This window comes from Thamnophis elegans, chromosome 11 (genome assembly GCF_009769535.1).
Source record: "Thamnophis elegans isolate rThaEle1 chromosome 11, rThaEle1.pri, whole genome shotgun sequence".
Lineage (NCBI taxonomy): Eukaryota > Metazoa > Chordata > Lepidosauria > Squamata > Colubridae > Thamnophis > Thamnophis elegans.
The window spans coordinates 2,809,768-2,830,339 of record NC_045551.1 but is presented as its reverse complement, the minus strand read 5'-3'; positions in this window follow the sequence as shown (position 1 = coordinate 2,830,339).

Sequence of the window (20,572 nt, the reverse complement as noted above, 5' to 3'; positions counted from 1 at the left end):
CTCCTTCAGTCATTTGGCACTTCACCCATTGCCTGACATACTATTCCATAAGTGTTTGGCTAGTAATATTAACTAGCCAAACACCTGGTAATATTATCCCGCAAGTATCATTGGGACTCTCTAAAATGTCAATACTGTTGTTATTCATAGTACTATTAGTTAAAGTAGTATTTATTAAATTGTAGTTCATGTGATAAATGCTTGTGGGTCAATGAAGAACCTGTATCTACATGAAGGTCAATGAAATGAAGAGTTAGGGAATCCCTGGGCTAGGCAATCTGTTATTTCAGAACAATAGAGTGCAATTCCTCTAGTTGTGGAGAATTAATTTATTCAGAATAAAAAGGGCATTCACCCATATTGACCCCTTACTCCTCCTCCTCCTCTTCCCTTTCTCTAGCTGCAGGATCCTACTTTTTTGCTGCAATTAAACTATTAAAATTGACTTTCTTAAAGTTCAAGATAGATGTTTGCTCATCTCCGTTTTTATTTTCCTTAAAATCAATGCTGTCTGTATCCTATGATCATCTTCTCATTACTTCCAAGTTCTCAACTAACACTTTCTGTTGGTAGTATCTCAAGGGTAGCTGTTCCTCTGGAGACCTTCTTCACTTTAGGAAAGAGAAAGTTGTCAGCAAGAAAAGTCAATAATTTTTTAGAAGATCCATGCTTGGCAGAGTTTGTCTTCCAGATGTTGTGGTAATTAAAATTTTCCCATCAACAGAATGTCATGCTTCTTTGAAAGATCTGCAGTTTCCTTTGGAAGCAACATCCACATCTCTTTGGCTGGCTGGTTGACAGGAGATACTGTTCTTCCACTTTTTTCTTACTCAGATGCTTTGTATAGCACAGCTACATTAATTTATTTGGATTTCTGAGCAGCAACAGACATTTTTAACATCTAATGCAACTATTTTTTTCCCTCCCTCTCTTGCTTGACTTCCTTTGGAGGAAATAGTGTCTTTTAATTCCTATTTCTCCTTGACAGGAGTCCTCCCGTGAGGTTTCCATTATATTTAGAAAATCATATTTGCCTTTCTGTATTTTCCATCCTGTTTATTTCTCATACTCTGAGCATTAGACAGTGCCATCCAGGCATTGTATGAGCCAATATTCTTTCTGACTGCTCCCTGTGTAGTTTATTTCAGCAATATTTTCATTTAAAGGCACACAAGCTTTATGAATTCTCTTATAATATCTACGAAGTACAGTTCAAACTCTCCTAATCAAGCGCACCATGTTTTGAGAAACATAAGTTTTACCAGTAGGTCCAGTGATCTAGATCAGATGTTTTTAAACTTTTTTCAGGCTGTGGAATCTGTTGGAAAATTAAAATAAAAAAAAAATTCCTGGAAGCCCTATTTAAGAGGGAAATTCCCATGAGATAAAATTGGCTGTGTATGAGGTGATTGTTTTCCCTTGTCTGTCATGGAACCTTCGTAGAGTTATGCACAGTTTGAAAAATCTTGTCTAGATAAATCAGTTCAGAGCTCTGAAACCAAATCTATCCCATTGACTTTATTTGCATGTCCACATTGCATTGACTTCTAGCATTCTGTCTCTTTCCAGTCCTTTTCTATTGAAGTTTGAACTTTGAAGTTTAATTTTATTTATAGGCCGCCCAATCCCGGAGGACTCCGGGCAGCTTACAGAAAGGGAAATAAAATAATAATAAAAAAAACAAAAATAAAAAAGTTAAAAAACAACACCAATACATTCACTTCAGTCGGGGCTGGACCTCAGCAATGAGGTCAACAGCCCCAGGCCTGCTGGAATAGCCAGGTTTTAACAGCTTTCCTGAAGGCCATGAGAGTGGGCAAGGTCCGGATCTCTGGGGGTAGCTCATTCCAAAGGGTGGGGGCAGCCACAGAGAAGGCTCTCCTCTGGGGAGCCGCCAGCCGACATTGTCTGGCTGACGGCATCTGGAGGAGGCCAACCCTGTGGGATCTTACTGGCCGTTGGGAGGAGTGTGGCAGGAGGCGGTCTCGCAGGTATGCTGGTCCTAAGCCATGAAGGGCTATTGATTGAAAGGATGGGCAGGAATACATCTGTAGTTATTCTTTCCAATGTTATCATTTGCTACCTTATGCATTAGCAAGAAAAGAAAAGAGTTAGTGGACTTTGTGAGTTTTGAAAAGTGTTTTTGGTTTCAGTGGACAGGCAACACACATCACAAAATGCTGTGTCCAACTAGCATCCAACTAGCATTCATTTGCTTTAGTATTGCTTTAGCTAAGAGAGCCAAGATGGCGCAGTGTTTAAATGCAGCACTGCAGGCTACTTCAGCTGACTGTAGTTCTGCAGTTCAGCAGTTCTAATCTCACCGGCTCAGGGTTGACTCAGCCTTCCATCCTTCCGAGGTGGGTAAAATGAGGACTCGGATTGTTGTTGGGGGCGATATGCTGACTCTGTAAACCGCTTAGAGGGGGCTGAAAGCCCTATGAAGCGGTATATAAGTCTAACTGCTATTGCTATTGCTATTATTGTATTCGTTTAATAATGAGCCATCAACTACCATCATTTTCCACTTTATCATCTTATAGAGCACATTTTGGTATTTTAGGGACCACCTGCTCCTTCCACCATCATCCACTGGCCAGCATGAAGATAAACATTTTAACTCAAAAATCTATATTTTCTTCATTTTTTTTTCCAATAAGGCACCAACTCATAGAAAGATTTTAATTTTTTTTTATTTGCAAATTCATGTTACCTTCCCTGCTTGTTGCCTTATAATCCTCTTACCGTCCCCTCTTGCTCAATAGAAAGAAGTCACCCACTCACCACATAGGCAATCAACAGTTCTAAAGACACAATTTTTGCAAAAAGCAGTCATTCAGAGAATGCACTTCCATTTTTACAGCTCAGGACACAAAGCTGCTGTGATCAATGTACTCTCTCCTGATAAACTCTTATTAACTCCCCATTCCCTCTAAGTTTTTTAGTTTATTTGGGAGAATGATATCACATTTTTTTGTTAAGGGAAATACAAGGTTGAGGAGCTTCTTGGCATAGATGCCTTTCAGTTCCTAAGAGTTGAGATCCTCTGCCACACTGAGAGCTTTCAGGTACTGATTACCCATCATTATTATCTAATCAATGCTGGCCAGACCAAGTTACATCAAATTATTAGCCATTGCTATTGTTGCCAGCAAGATGGAAAACACAACAAGCATTTGGCTACTTCCTCTACTAAAATACTTTATCTCCTACCCAGAACTACATAACTTGATCCTCCACCAACCATTACTCTGTTTCCCCCAAGAGTGTTCAGCCTACAGTCTTCACCATCTGCTATCAATGCTCTCTCTCACACATCATATTGAACTTTAGTTCATGAAAGCTCTAGAGCCTTAACATCCTCAACATATTAAGGATGGAGCCTGACAGAGAAAGAAAGAGAGAAAAAGAGATGGTGGGGGAGAAAAGAAAGCTGTATTTTCTTTGGCAATCTGAAATTTGTGCAGGTTTGCTGTTCCATGAATCATTTCTATTTCACATTTGATCCTGTGAAACATACTGTGTTCTTTAATCTTTGTCTTCTGTGTTAGTACCTCACTCACAAAAAGCTTTGTATCGAATGTTTCAGGAAACAGCTGGTTATTTTTAAAAAAGGGGGGGAAAAACCCCACTGGCTGTGTTGTGGGTTTAAGAGGAATAAAACTCATCAATGGGGATATAGCGATTCTTTATCATTCCAATTCTTGCTTTTGCTTCTGCAGTTGTTATGATTACTTTTCTGAAATTAATTGGATCCAAAAAAATTTCAGGGCACTACTCACCGATGCAGTATTTGAGGAAAACGTTAAGAGTAGAAACAGGTGCTAAATATTGCAACAAAATCAACCACATTCATCTCTGAATCTTCACATTTCAGTCTTTGCCTGAAATGATTGAGTGGCAATTTCTTCCTTTTTTTGTGTAACTCAACATACTTTTTAAAAAAATAATTGCACTTTCAATAGCTTCCAAACTAAAATTTCATATACCGCCCATTTCTGACATCAATGTAATTCAACATTCTCTCTCCCGCTCTCTCCTTCCCTCCCTCTTATTTATCATGTATCTATATTTCTCATCAGCCTTATCTTCCTTAATCTCAAGTCCTCTTGTTCTGCACGGAATTGTGCCACAGATATTAACTACAGCAAGTTGGTTGCTGGCAGAGGGTGGCAGGAAGCTATCACAGCCACAAATGGAAATCGCGAGGGCCACGGGCAGCACTCCCAAGCTACGTTTTTGCTGGCAGAGGGTTGCAGGAAATTGTCACAGCCAAAATGGAGCTTGGGGGACCCACCCTGTGGTGGCTGGAAGAGGGCTTCAGTAACCACAGGTGCCCCCAACATGAGTGATGTCAAGCTGGCCATGCCCACCCCAAACATACTCACCCTGGCCCCCCAAAGTCAAACGTAACCCTGATGCGGTCCTCCATGAAATTTGAGTTTGATACCTCTGCTCCAAGTGGTTGGGAAAATGGGATGGGAGAGGCAGGTGAGAAGGCCTCATGGAAATCAGTCTTGAAGTTCAGTTTTAAGTGGACCGCAGCAGATTTCACAAAGAAATCTGCTTAAGAGAAATTCAATGCCAAATTGGGTGCAATGAGACTGGTGGGATTGCAGAAGATATCCATTTGGCATCCCTTGCTTCAAAACAAGATGATTCTTTGAAACAAACATGCTTTCTTTACCCTTAGCCAAGAGGAATCCCCAGAGTGATTTCTGAAATGTACTCTGAACTGTAATTTTTGATTTAAATCTGGTTTAAATCGCCATCTGCATAAGTGAATATGACTAAAACTACATTTTGCTTTTTAGTGAAAAATGGTTTCTTACTGTAGGAAAAAAATATCTCTATCTCAATTTTAGCTCTATTAATATGATTAGGAGAAGTACTGATTCTCTTTCATTTATTTTCAAGGAATACTAAATAGATACGTTCTTCCTACTCACAGTCTGTTATGGCAAATATTAAGCGATTTACATGTGTTCAGTTAATACAGCTAAAAATGCTGCATCTCCTGCCCTCAGTGTTCTGATTGCACCTTTGAAATGGGAGCACTTCAGAACCACGATGCGCACTTCTCAAGAGACAATATGGCATTAAAATAGAAGATCAGCTTTCCACGAGTCATTAACCAGGATAACTTTTGAAAACAAATTATGGCTGCATTAGAATGTTGAGATGTTCACTAATTAATATGAATCATAAGTGATCAGAATTATTGATGTTTGATACCCAGGCTCTATCACTGCTCTTCTTTTAATAGGATGGGGAAATGTTTCAATTATTTTAATAAAGCTGATTTTGCCCAGGTTCTCCTGGTGCACCAGTTGCGCCCCTATCTGAACCGGGAGGCACTCGCAACAGTCACTCACGCCCTCGTGACCTCAAGACTGGACTACTGCAATGCGCTCTACATGGGGCAGCCTTTGAAGAGTATTCGGAGACTTCAACTCGTCCAGAATGCAGCCACGCGAGCGATTGTGGGTGCACCTCGGTACACCCATGTTACACCTATCCTCCGCGAGCTGCACTGGCTACCGATCGGTCTCCGGATACGCTTCAAAGTGCTAGTCGTAACTTATAAAGCCCTTCATAGTATTGGACCTGGGTACTTGAGAGACCACCTGCTGCCAATTACCTCCCAAAGACCCGTCAGATCACACAGGGTTGGCCTCCTCCGGGTTCCGTCTGCCAGCCAATGCCATCTGGCTACTACCCGGGGGAGGGCCTTCTCTGTAGCAGCTCCGGCCCTTTGGAATGAACTCCCCGCAGAGATCCGGACCCTCACCCCTCTCCAGGCCTTCCAGAAAGCCGTCAAAACCTGGCTGTGCCGGCAGTCCTGGGGTTGATGAGTTCCCCTCCCCTCTCGACTGGTATGGCTGTGTGATTTTCGTGTATTTTAATTATGTGTATTGTTGTTTATGTTCCCTTTCCCCTTTGAGTTGTTCGCCGCCCTGAGTCCCCCCTGGAGAAGGGCGGCATACAAATAAACTAAAACTGAAACTGAAACTGAAACTGATTTGAAATTGCATCTAACTTTCTGTCACTCACTGGTCACTAACAAGTTTCTTTGATGACCATTTATACACAGTGTAAATATTTATTTCCTTACTTAGCCAAATATAGTCTTTTGAATATATATTTTGTTAAAAAATAAATATACATAGACTGGAATACAACTAACAAATGTTTTTGTTAATTTTTCCCCAGTAAAAAACATAGGCCAAAGTAAGCAAATCAGTGAATAAAATATTCTAGTGAACAAAAGAAAAAAAATGGGGCCGATTATAACCTAGGCTTTACATATACTAAAAGAAGATGCATAGTCATTTGTTCTGACCCCCTCCTCCGTCCAGTAAGGAATGCCGAGACAAGCTTAACTGGAATGTACTTTATTAGCAAGACACCAAAACCTCGGTGGCTGAAAGCCAAGCATAACAACAGATAAGGACCTTGGCAGCAATTCAGACAAGCTTCGGCAGCAATCCAGCCTGCCAAGCTAGTACAAAAGTTCTCCAACTTTTAGTCAATGCGTTGACTTTTGCAAGAGGGCCATGTGCACAAGCAGTCTTTTTATAGTCTGGAGAGGAGCCTAATGACCACCAGCTGAGTGCAATTACCTCTGGTAATTGCGTAATTGTTCCTGACACCTATTAGGTCTTCGATGGCATGCATCCAGGAACAACTCACTGTTGGCGTCCGGATCCCTATCCCTTGTCTCCTCCCCCTTGGTCCAAGGCTTAGGCGCCTCCTGGTGGCCAACCAGCCTCTCTGCACACCCTGCTCGGAGTCGGAACCCTGTCCAGAATCCTCCACATCCTCCAGAGCCGACTCAGAGGGCCCTTCGCTGGCGGAGTCTGGTGGCAGCTCCAACGGCTCCTGCTGGGCCACAACAGTCATTTATCTTAGAAGTAATTGAGCTTTGTGTTCAAATTCATTCTCTCTACTGTAGACATGCATTCCATTCACAAATATGTCCTTAAGTTATAGGTGAGCAGAAAAACAAATGAAAAGATTTGTACTCTAACAATTTCTTTAGACTTGCTTTCACTTTATGAAGGGAGGTGGTTGGAATCTTCTGGCTAAATGTAACTCAACTCTCTTTTGATCTCAAACACTGGCGTGAGGTTGGGATTTAGCAGATGGAATTGCCTGAGTTAATATTTCAGATTAGTGGGCTCTTCAGTCACAGAAAGGAAGAAAAAAACAGAATGAAGAACCATGAAGTTAGCGAGACCTCTATCTTACAGCCTCCTACTCCCTAGATTTGAACTCTTAGACATGGATTAGAGAGACTATATGCTCACAAAATTAAATTAAGCATATCATCTTCAGTCTATGGTTCCAAGCACAAGCTCACAGTGCCCCTCCCCCTTGCTTTGTATTTTCCCTTCTCATTATCTTGTACAGATTGACTAGTTTTTCAATAGATGACTAAATAGTTTCACCCTTAATATGTTATATTTAGCCTGTGATTCCACTGACAATTGAAGCATCGAATAATGTCTTATTAAGCAGCAAAACCAAACACCTAAATTTGGAGAGCGGCAACATATGATTCTTTCTGCTGAATACATCATTCTCTTTATACTGAAATCTTCTTTAGGAACCTATTTTCTTGGGGGGTGGGGGGGAAGCCCCACAAGAATTCTTCCTTTCTTCCTTCTCTTCTTTTTTTATAGTACATTTGCCAACATATTTGAATCTTCTGATTTTAAACCTTGTCCTCACATATTGTTTATAATAGCTTTTTTTCCCCATTTATTACCGACTTTCTACTTAACATTAATTTGCAGCACAAATGCTGATTAAAATTGTATCAAGCCACACCTGTTGGATTCCTACCGCTGCTATGGCGTTGCTATAGCAACCAAAGGCAGTGAGTTTATGCATGTCTGGGAAAAAAATGTAATAACTGCTACAATTTGCTCTGCATTGTTTATATATCACTAATCAATTCCATAGGCAACTGACTCTAAAGGTTCTCGTCTCTTTAGCCTCCTATTTATTATCCAGGGAGCCTTCAGATTTTCTCGGAAGATCTTGTCTTTAGCCATGATTCTGGCTGGTATCTGAATCCAGATAGGAATATTAAACATGGGATAACTGTGACCTCTAGAGAGCCAGGAGCTGTGTCAGAGTCATGTTGGGGAAAAGCAGTCAACAACATTCAAAACAGCTGCAGTAACCAGAGCAATTGCAACACGATCCCTTTTTCTATGAGGAGGATGGCTGTGATATATATATATTAAAAAAAAGAGGTTGGGGAGTCTTCCACTACATGATCACACCTACCATTTGGATTGCGTTGACTTTCCTGTGGACATGTCTGAACCATGCAGAGCTGTTCAAGTGCCTCCGTTCCCAAATGTCTTCCCTTGATGTATATATGGCAGTATTAGCGGTAGAAGAGGTTGCAATAAAATTAAGGCCAGAAAAAGTTGACCAGTTGAGCAGTCAGGACAAAGGAAGCTGGGGTATATAAGCCAGGGAAAATAGAGGCTCAAACCTAGGGTTATCTGCTAAGCTACCCATGATAACTCTCTTTCCTATGGTTTGACATCTTATGCTGGCTACATAAGCTCCATAGCTTGGAAGAGTGGGATCAGTGGTGGGATTCAGCCAGTTCACACCTATCTGGGAGAACCAGTTGTTAACTTTCCAAGCAATCAGGAGAACTGGTTGTTGGAAGAAATCTCCTTTTGGTTCTTTCCATTTTACAGGGCTAATTCTGTAAGGAAGGCAGGAAGGAAACATTCTGATGTTGTTTCTATCCTAATCTTTATTGACCTGCTTACAGAAACTGCCTCTCCGGTTAACCCTTATTACATTGTAACAGCTAAGGCGAAGCGCCCATCGACCTGAGTGATGTTGAGTTGGCCACGCCCACCAAGTCACATGACCACTGAGCCCCACCTACCCAGATGGTCATTAGGGCAGAGAACCGGTTGTTAAATTATTTGAATCCCACCACTGAGTGGGATGTACAATTTTAAAGGAAACACAATCTCCTACCCATGATACCATTTCTGAATAATAACGGTAGTACTTACATAAAACAGCAGAATAGGCAGAGGTCCTCCTATAAGTTATCTCAGTAAACCTTACAGCAATATTTCACTGACTGACATGATTTAGATTTCTGCACTATAAAAATATAATACAGTGCTTAAATGCAGCACTTCTACCTGAGAACACTTTTGCTGATAAAACAGGTTGGCGAGAAGAGGAGATAGCATAAGAGGTTGCCTTCCTCATGATACAGTGCTAATGGATAGGATGCAGGCTTCTGACCAACAAGGAGAGACTTTAATATGCTTTTAATATATATATCTCTTTGGTAGAACTATATACAAGATAAAAAAACAAAAAAAACAAGGGCTGAAATAGAAGCTTTCCTCATAGCTTATGTCCTCACCAACTCCCCATTAGCACAGCAATGTAGATTAGCACAGCAAAACTTTTCTAATATTGTTCCTAACTTTGGAGTTATGATGGTTCTCTGTTGTGGCTCGGTAAGAGCCTTTGGAGCTGCTATCAGACTCTGACACAGAAACCTCCTGTGAGTGGTTTCAGGATGCTCACAGGAGAAGATAACAAGCAGCTGTGGCTTGTTAAGGATCTCCTCCTGTGGATAAAAGACTGGTGGTGCCATGCCCTAGTTGCAGAAGTCAACGTTCATTCATTCCATTCTTGTTCGAGTCTGGGTTCCCAGTTTGTGTTCATGATTCAGAGAAATCACTTGGATAAGTGATTTGCTTTATATAAAACCTGGTTTGCTGTAAGAGTTTGTTTTTGCACTTGCTGTTTAACCTTTTTGCCAGAGAATTTATCTATGTTTATTTTTGGGCTCGCAGCCAGCAAAAGCCGGGACTGATAAAGACATTCCTTTGCAAGCTGTGTGTGACTGTCGTTTCTGAATGAGCAAGGTGGGGGTCAGAAAAAGGAGCCGAGATGGTGCAGTGGTTAGGGTGCAGTACTGCAGGCCACTTCAGCTGACTGTTATCTGCAGTTCAGCGGTTCAAATCTCACCGGCTCAAGGTTGACTCAGCCTTCCATCCTTCCGAGGTGGGTGAAATGAGAACCCAGACTGTGGGGGCGATATGCTGACTCTGTAAACCACTTAGAGAGGGCTGAAAGCCCTATGAAGCGGTATATAAGTCTAACTGCTATTACTATTGCTATTGCTAACAGTTCTCCATGTACAATTAGAAGTTCTTAAGCCATCTGTTAAAATATCTTCATTAGCAGACTTATAAATTAATCTTTGTAAGGACTCTGAAAATGAAAATTTACTTGAAGTGAAACCAAAGCAGGATGGCTTTTTGGAAAGCAAACCCTCAATTGGACAAGAAAGTAATCGATATACAACAAAGGGGGACAACAAATCTTAAGGTTCAAATCGTGATAAATTGCTCCAACAGGACAACTTCCTGGGAATGTGAAGTCTTTTTAGGGGCCTCAATAATGAAAATGTATCCATGGCCTCACTTGAATAAAATCTTCAAACTTGACTCTGCAGCCTTGCATAGGGGACACAGGGGCCCACACACTCATGGGGCTGGCTGAGGAGGACTCTGGCCCTGCCTGTATGAAAAATTGCCAATCCTCCATTATGGAATATTTCATCTTCTGAGATTTTATAATGTTGTTTTATAATGTTACATTTTAACCCTAAATTATTCTGATTTCAATGTTTATTTTTATTGAGTAAATGGTACACCACCCAGAGCCCCTCTCTGAAGGAGATGGGTGATTAAGAAGTATAATAAATAACTAAACAACTAAACAAACACTAAACAACTAAACAACTAAACAACTAAACAACTAAACAACTAAACAACTAAACAACTAAACAACTAAACAACTAAACAACTAAACAACTAAACAACTAAACAACTAAACAACTAAACAACTAAACAACTAAACAAACAACAACTAAACAACTAAACAAACAACTAAACAACTAAACAAACAACTAAACAACTAAACATACATACATACATACATACATACATACATACATACATACATACATACAATCTTAACATCTTACAATCTTACAAACTGCAAAAGTCAATACCTAACATTTTAATCGTAAAAACACCAAGGTAGAGATTGTTTTAGTTTATTTAAATAGTGGTACTAATAATTATTCGTGACTTTTAATTATGGTGTGTATATGTGCGCGTGTGTGTATAACATTCTTATAATAATCCTTTATAATTATCACAAATAGCCCTTTGTGTGCCAAAATATCACCTCAACAATATGAGATGATGGTTAAACCATAGAGTTCCTTTCCAAGGCTGCATTCCAATTGATTGTGTCCAATAAATTATGAATTTATAACATTTTCAATTCCTTCACCTCTAGATAACAAGCACCTTGTCTCTTTGCTTTTCTTCTCCTATAATTTGGCCTTGAAGCTGAATGGTTCTTCTTGTGTTGACATGCTTAATATCCACTCATCGTTCCTTTATTAACCCAGATATTTTATGCTTGCAAACTAGATCAGATCGCAGGTCTCCATAATAAAAACACCACTCCATTCCTCTATGCTTTGATGTGCAATTTGTTTATTGGCTCATGCAAAAATGTTCTTCTAATCTAATTGTAAATTCTGTAAAAACCCACCGCTTCCAAACATTTCCCACATGTCCAGTTTTGTTCCATGTCAAATCCTATCAGTCAGGCTTTTGGTGAATGAGCAAAAGCATCTACTACTGCATAGACAAATCATACTTAGAACAACATTTCCAGGAGAACATCTTCCTGCGAAAGTTTGTTTTTAACTGAACAATTCATTTAGGCATCTTTCTTCCTATAATTTCTTTCTCTGGAATTAGAAGTGTTCCGGGCTCATATCTGGAAGGAAAGAGGATGGCCAGCAGTAAGGGGGATGGACTTAATGACAGCAGCATTGGGTGCACTATTGGGGGGAAAAATGAAACAAAAATTCTCTTGGAGAAAAATATGTTACTTTTCCTGCCTCACATGTCTACATTAAGAATATTAAACGTATCAGCTTTTTCTTCTTTTCAAAAATTATGAAAAGTAGTAGAAATATTAGTAAAAAGTTAAATTACAAAACAATCTTGGCTAATTCCATTCTAAAAAGTCCTTACTGGGATGGATGGATGGATGGATGGATAGATAGATAGATAGATAGATAGATAGATAGATAGATAGATAGATAGATAGATAGATATAGATGATAGATGATAGATAGATAGATAGTATTCTATCTATCTATCTATCTATCTATCTATTATCTATATCTATCTATCTATCTATCTATCTATCTATCTATATCTTTATCTATCTTTATCTATCTATCTGTCTGTCTGTCTGTCTGTCTATCTATATCTATCTATCTATCTATCTATCTATCTATCTATCTATCTATCTATCTATCTATTTATCTATCTATCTATCTACAGTATCTATCTATCTATCTACAGTATCTATCTATCTATCTATTTATCTATCTATCTATCTATCTATCTATCTATCTATCTATCTATCTATCTATCTATCTATCTATCTATCTATCTATCTTGCCATCCATCCATCCATCCATCCATCCATCCATCCATCCATCCATCCATCTATCTATCTATCTATCTATCTATCTATCATTTGCAATATCATATTGATATATGGGTTCGTTAAGACTGGCCACTCAGGCCTTGCTAATTTGGGAGGAGTAGCTTTCAATGTTCTATAAAATCTTATTAACCAGGTATATATCATATCAAATTTAAGAAGTAAATCTCAGTTTATTATAAAAGATAGAGAAGATTTTATTTTGCACTTGATTTCTCAGAGATCAAAAATTCCTGAAATATTTGTGCAAATGTGTTCATTGTGCTGTCAAACCTGTCTAGGGATTCTTAATGGGGAATAATTGACATGGTTAAAAAATAAAAGTGAGAGCATGCATTTTTTTTTCAAATTAAAGTTTCATTCTTAAAAACAAGAATGAAATTCTGATTCAGTACTAAATTCATTCTTCTTTCTTTTTCTTGTTTTGGTTCATTCAATGTCTTAATTATTGGCATTCTGAGTCAACACAATGGCAATTTGAGCCAGTCCTTGTTTACAAAATCAATGATATGACATGATAATGACACTGTTTGGCTTTACAGATTTAGCTTATGTCTCCAGGTCACTAATGCTGCCTCTAAAACTCAGAGTGATGCTAAAATAATTATACATTACATTGTCCTCCTGTCAATTTTGTTACAATCAAAGAGACCAGTTTCAAAGAGAAGTTGTTTTCCACTAAGGCAAACATAAAAATATAGATAAAATATGGGCTTTTTAAAACATCAAATTGCTTTAACAGTATTTAGTTTCTGTTTCTAATTTGCTATTATTATTTTTTTTGCTTTTTTGTGTGCCTCTTCTAACCTGTAGTATCATCAGAATCTGCCGGCCATTTGAACACAATACTATATTATCCAAAATTAAGATACAAATTTTGATAGCAAGTACTAACATATGTATTGTACAATTTAAAGCATCATAAGATTAATTTTTCTGACTTTAGAAGGACTGCAAATTGCAAAAATAATAATAATAAAAAAACATGGCAGCCTAAAAGTTCTCATCTGACGAATCCAGAAATGCAAAATGCTAAAGATCAACAGAATGACGTAATCAGCAAAAATTATCTCTAGTATGAACAGCTACAAACATAACACAATGGCTAGATATTTTTTATGGCCTTGTAATAGGATTATGAGGTGCTAAGCAGCAATATTCTTCCTCCCTGTCTTTAACTTTTTTTAAAAAAAGGAACTTAGCATGCTACAAAGGAAAACAACTTTGCCAACATCTCTATAAATTGTGTCTGATTCTTGGAGGCTGTTTTTCATAAGTTTGAATGTTTATTTTATTTTATTTTAAAAGTGACTTACCATTGCCATTATTCTAAGGCTGAGAGAAAGTGACTGGCCTAAGGTCACCCAGTTGGTTTTATGCCTAAAGGAGGACAAAAGCTTAAGCTTTCCCAGTTTCTAGTCTGATGCCTTAATCACTACACCAAACTGGCTCTCATATAAATTATCATATACATTGGCTATATAGATATTCTAAAACCATTAAAATGGAAGGTGGATGGAATCCAGTGATTGAAAATGGCACCACGGGAGACAGGAGAGAGGTGGGTGGGTTCAGGGGGACAGTAAAACATGTGGGAGTCATACAGAGTACTAGATAGGAATCCAGATTAGGGTTACCAATTATCTGTATAGGCAAAAAGCCACAATTAAAAGAGGACAACTGGTGGGAAAAGGAGGATATACTAGTTCTTTGGATTTTTTGACACTGAGAGCAACTTTTGCATCTCATTTGGAAACCAAGGACCCAGAGTATGGAGGAAGAATAGAGAGGCCAATCAAGCACAGTAATCCCACAGTCATTGAACCAGGTTTTGGTGCTTTTGGCAAAAGTTGCTCTCATCAGAAAAGAGGACTTTGGACCAATGTGCTTCATTAAGACCAGGGTCAACACAGCCATCTACCAGGAAATTTTGGAGCACTTCATGCTTCCTTCCGCAGACGAGCTTTATGCTGACTTCATTTTCCAGCTGCCCACACTGCCAAAAGCACCAAAACCTGGTTCAATGACTGTGGGATTACTGTGCTTGATTGGCCAGCAAACTCGCCTGACCTGAACCCCATAGAGAATCTGAACCCCATAGAGAATCTATGGGGCATTGCCAAGAGAAAGATGAGAGACATGAGACTGAACAATGCAGAAGAACTGAAGGTCGCTATTGAAGCATCCTGGTCTTCTATAACACCTCAGCAATGCCAGAGGGTGATAGCTTCCATGCCACGCCACATTGTGGCAGTAATTGCTGCAAAAGGGGCCCAAACCAAGTACCGAGTACATATGCATGCTTATACTTTTCAGAGGTCCGATATTGTTCTATGTACAATCCTTGTTTTATTGATTGCATGTAATATTCTAATTTTCTGAGATGTCGGATTTGGGGTTTTCATGAGTTGTATGCCATAGTCATCATAATTATGACAAATCACGGCTTGAACTATCTTGCTTTGCATGTAATGAGTCTTATCTCATATATTAGATTCACCTTTTAAGTTGCATTACTGAAATAAATGAACTTTTGCACGATATTCTAATTTTTCGAGTTTCACCTGTACTTTCCAACATAGCTTTACTTTCAATAACATATGCTAGCAATAATATAGAATTGCAGTGTACTTTTCAAATTTCACCATAGAACTTCTAACAAATCACAATTTCACTGATTTGGAGAGCCTGTGCTGACTCCAATTGCTGGAATCAGGAAATCCATTCAATAACATAAATCTAGGCTGTTGAATCTGTCAGGGAATGAGGAAAAGAAAGAAACAGACTATTTGCGAAGTAATAATTCACAAAAGTTTCAATAACTACTTGTAAAAACAATCCACTGCCAAAATTAACATTAACAAAACAATAAAAAAACTGGACAATATTTGAATTCAAGGCAGGTGGAATACATGAGGACCAAAAGGAGGACTTGGCGTCCTTTTGCTGGGCACCTGATAACCCTAAATAAGATACTTTATGATTGTTGCATCCATTCCCTGACAACACCCACATTATATTCTCAAGTTGCACTTGCCAGTCCAAAAGGTTGCCTAAATATGCCTCTTAAAATGTTTAAAAATATCCTCGAGGAATCTCTAAAATTAATGCTCTTTAGGAATTCTACACAGAAAGCTTTGGGGTGGGTTAGAGAACTGCATTCTACTTGATGTTCATCAAGCCATGAGTAACCAAGTAAATTGTAGCAGTAGTATAAGGGGATTGAACATCAAACAACAGTAGCCAATCTGGAAAAAACAGATGGAGAATGAACTGAAATCCAGTTATTTCTATTAAAAGACTCCTCGGTGCTATGAATATGTTCAATATTAAGGAAGAAGAGGAGTGACCATATGTGATTGCAGCATTGAGGCTATCTTTAGCTTTTGTAAAAGCTTTTCTTCTTTCCCCAAGGCAAAAGTTTCAGCAATTTTTTGTTGTTTCCTTCCTTTTTCTGTTTTGCATGGCTGCCTGCTTACTTACTTTCAGCTAAACTAAACTCAATGTCCCATTATGCAGCCAAAATAAAATAGACCCATTCAGCCAGAAACATATGCTTTGAGAAGATGAGGGCAGACATAAAATTAGCTGTCTGTGTGGACATTACCATACAAAAATTATATATCAACAACAGCACGAATAGCAATTGAAGCACTGGGCTTGAATTAACTGTTTCTTTCTTTCGATTTAATAAATAAAGGGTGTTCCCAGGTTTTTTGAAAATTCCTATAAATGATTCATTGCTCCTTGTGTTCCTATCTTTGCGCATTTGACTTAAATAGCCAGGGCGCATGACAAATAAAATAGGTGCTAACCCTTTAAACGTTTCCTTAAACTTGTCCCATTTACTGTTATCTACCAAGCACTCTTTCAGAGAGACTGAATAATTAAAGATGGGTATAGCAAGATGTTTCACTTTCCACAATGTTTGAAAATTTTGAGGCAGAGCAACGTTTCCACCCATATCCCGTTTTTCAAAATTAGATTTATGGTATATCCCAGGGGCGTCAAACTAAGGTTCAAGGGCTGGATCCGTCCTACAGGGTGCTTAGAACTGGCCTGTGGGGCTGTCCTGAAAACAGAGGGCTGTAGGAGACCATTGCAGATGAAAATGAAGCTTGGGAGTCCGTTTTTTCACTGGCAGAGCACTCCGGCTACCACAAGGCACCCCAACATGAGTGATGTCGAGCTGGCCATGCCCAGCCTGGCCAGATTCACTCCACCACCCCCCACCCCAAGTTCAAGCACAACTCTTATGAACAAACAAACTCAATGAAATCAACTTTGATACCCCTGTGTCCCATATTTATTTTGTTATACATAATGTTCTCACCTCCTATTTTTTCCCCAAGACCTATAAGATTGGTTGGATTGAGAATCACCTAAGGAATTTCTGTGCTTAAGGGAAGACTTGAATTCAAGGTTCCCAGTCCCCCCCCCTCTCATTCTCTCCCCCTCCTCTATCAATCGACTATAGACCTCTGTTGTGGCCCAGCAGGAGCCATTGGAGCTGCCGACAGACTCAGATAGCGAGGGACCCTATGAGACGGCTCTGGAAGATGTGGAGGACCCTGGACAGGGTTCAGACTCCAAGCAGGGACCAGAGAGGCTGGTTGGCCATCAGGAGGGCTCCTGAGGCATGGAGCACAGTGAAAGTCAAAGGGAGTTTGTTCCTGACATCAGGCACTGGAGCAGTGGGGAGGAGCAAAGGGATTGGTCCATGACGCCTGGCAGAGAAGAGCGGAGAAGTGAAGGCAGCAATTACAGAGACAGACTCATAGGAGATAATCAGGCCCAGGTGGTTGTGATTTGGCTCCTCCCAAGAGAGTATATAAGAAGAGACTTTGGGAGGAGACCTTTCGCAGGACACAACCGTTATACTAGGCTGGAGAAGCTCTTGTGTGTATCTGTTATCTGTGGGAGTCTGGGTTGCTGCCAATATCTTGTCTGTGAGTAATTACTGTGAATAAAGCATGGCTAACAGTAAGCTTGTGTTGGCTGTGACTCACCAGTCAGAGGGGGATCAGAACAGACCTCCATAGCCAGCTAACCCTCATAGTTTGAAACATCCTAGATAAGATGTTTGAGCATAGTTTTGAAACATCCTAGATAAGATGTTTGAGCATAGTTTTGTATGTATTCCTATCCATGATATCAATACATTTTTGTTAAATTTTTACTTTTTGATATACAACTTTTTACTGTGTAGACAAAGAATAGAGCAGAGCAGAGCAGAACAGACAGAGCAGAACAGACAGAATTCTTTATTGGCCAAGTGTGATTGGACACACAAGGGATTTGTCTTTGGTGCAGATGCTCTCAGTGTACATAAAAAAATACATTTATAGTGATAGTCATAAGTTAATAATAAGCAATCAAATCATACTAGGAACAAATAAAACAATATAAATTGTAAAGATACAAGCAACATGGTTATAGTCATAATTTGGAAGAAGTAGATAGTAGGAAGGATGAGAAGAATAATAGTAATACGGTCTTAGTAAATAATTTGACAGTGTTGTGGGAATTAGTTGTTTAGCAAGTATGTATAATAATAAAAATTTAAAAGTGGGGAATCATATTGCTAATTGGAGAACTGCCCAAAACCAAGGAAAATTGTGTTCCAGTTTGGGTATTGTTGCAAGAAGACTGACAGGTTAATTTCTATTAAAAATAGAACCATCAATTTTCACCCTTCATAACACATACACTTCAAATGCAAAGGTCAAATGCAAAAGTGTTACGAAAATAATTTCATTAATTGGCCTCAAAAAAGAAAGCTGTGTATAGTATCCTTTAATTACTTGAGAACTCACATTTGCAACAGAGGTGGATTCCTAACCGGTTTACTATTGGTTCGCTCATGCGCGAAGCATGCACAGAAACATCCGGGCTGGTGGGCGGAGCCTCCCGCTACCACCACTCTGTTCGACCGAACCAGGCCAAACCGGGAGCAACCCAACTCTGATTTGCAAACAAGAAAAGATCCTGGATTTTTCTCTGCCACATTCCTTATCAGTCTACAAGAGCTATCTGTTTAGTTTCTCCTGTGGGATTATTTTGATTTTTTTTTTAGTGCTGATAATGGCCTATAGAACTGATGGTAGGATACCAGATACGTTCATTTTGTAAAGAAAGATGAAGAGGAGTTCAGGATCCAGGAAATATTTTGTATGTACAAGGTAAAGTCTGAATAAGTAGTTCAGTTATAATCTGTAAAAGCCTGCCATGTAAGAGAAATTCAGATACTAGCCAGAGATCAGAAGTCAGGAAACCAAGCAACAATCTGGATTTTAGAAACATGGAAACACTGGAAGTCAACAAGATTTCATTCCCAAGGCAAGATTAGAACTCACAGTCTCCAGGTTTCTAGCTTGGTGCCTCATCACTAGATCAAACTCTCTTTTGAACATTTAATAAGATAGCCCAGCCTATCCTGTTATCCACAAAACGTTAGAAAAGTTTTCTTTCTCCCTCCTCCCAATCTCTTTTCTTCCTAGTTTTGGTATGTTACCTGATGGAATGAAAATATATATATATATATATTTCTGCAAAATGGCTTTGTGGAGTTTTACTTTCACAATCCTCTGTGGCCAGCAGAAGCCTAGTTGAGAGAACCAGGAACCAATTTATCACAATATGGTCTAATCAGAACCTTGGATAGCAAAGGTAGCATTGTTTTGCTAAGAAAAGCAATGTTTAAATGTGCAGTAATCAAAGCGATGTTCATGGTGAGTGTACTGGACTTGCCTTACTTATAGAAAATTCCAAATTATGAATAAACTCTGTCTTATAATATATCTGTATAGATTCTTTTCTTCTTTTTGTTTCTTGTACCATAGAATACCTATAAAGCATGGGTGTCAAACTCACCATGTCACGTTGTCATCACATGATGTATCATGACCTTTTTCCCTTTGTGGGTGTGGCCTGTGTGTGACACATCTGGCTCAAGGGGCTGCCAGTTGACACCCCTGCATAAAACCATTAACTAGGCCTGTTCTTCCTATAATTGATCTACTTTTGAATAATCTAATTTGGTGTACTGATTAAAGTATCAAGCTAGACACCAGGAGACAACATGTTCTAATTTTCCTTTGTGCCAAAGCCAGCTGCATAACCTTGGGCCAGTTACTCACTGTCAGTCCTAAGAAGGAGACAATCCTCCTCAGAAAGCTGCAGGCACTTTTCTGGGCAGGTCACCAAGTTAGCATTGGCTTGAAGACACACACAACTCACAATAGCATAGCAGTTAGACTTATATACCGCCTTCATAGGGCTTTCAGCCCTCTCTAAGCGGTTTACAGAGTCAGCATATCACCCCCAACCCAATCTGGGTCCTCATTTCACCCACCTCGGAAGGATGGAAGGCTGAGTCAACCTTGAGACGGTGAGATATAGAACCACCGAGACTGCAGATAGCATTCAGCTGAAGTGGCCTGCAGTACTGCACCCCAACCCTGACTCACACATGCACAGACAGAGTTTGAAAATGTAATCCATTCTGTTATCCTCTGTTAATAGGGCCATTTTCTCTGTAATGCAATTAGGGAAATCTATTCCATCTCTTTCTTTTGAATTTTGCAAGTTTTTGTATCTTACAGTAGTTCCCCCCCGCCCCCCATTCCATATAAACCTTTAATATCTTTCGCCAATTCTGCAGATTTTTTATCTACATTTGGAATTAGAACCTTCTTTCTTTCTGTCAATGGAGATTCTCAGTCATCCAGGTCATAGCTGTCTCAAAGTGTTTTTTTCAAAAGACAACTGGACTGTATGTTTGAGGAGAAACCAAGAAGCTTCTCTTTTTGAACTTTCCAAATGCAATAGCGCAGTAGACATTATACCGCTTCATAGGCCTTTCAGGCCTCTCTAAGCGGTTTACAGAGAGGTCGCATATTGCCCCCGAACAATCCGGGTCCTCATTTTAACCACCTCGGAGGATGGAAGGCTGAGTCCA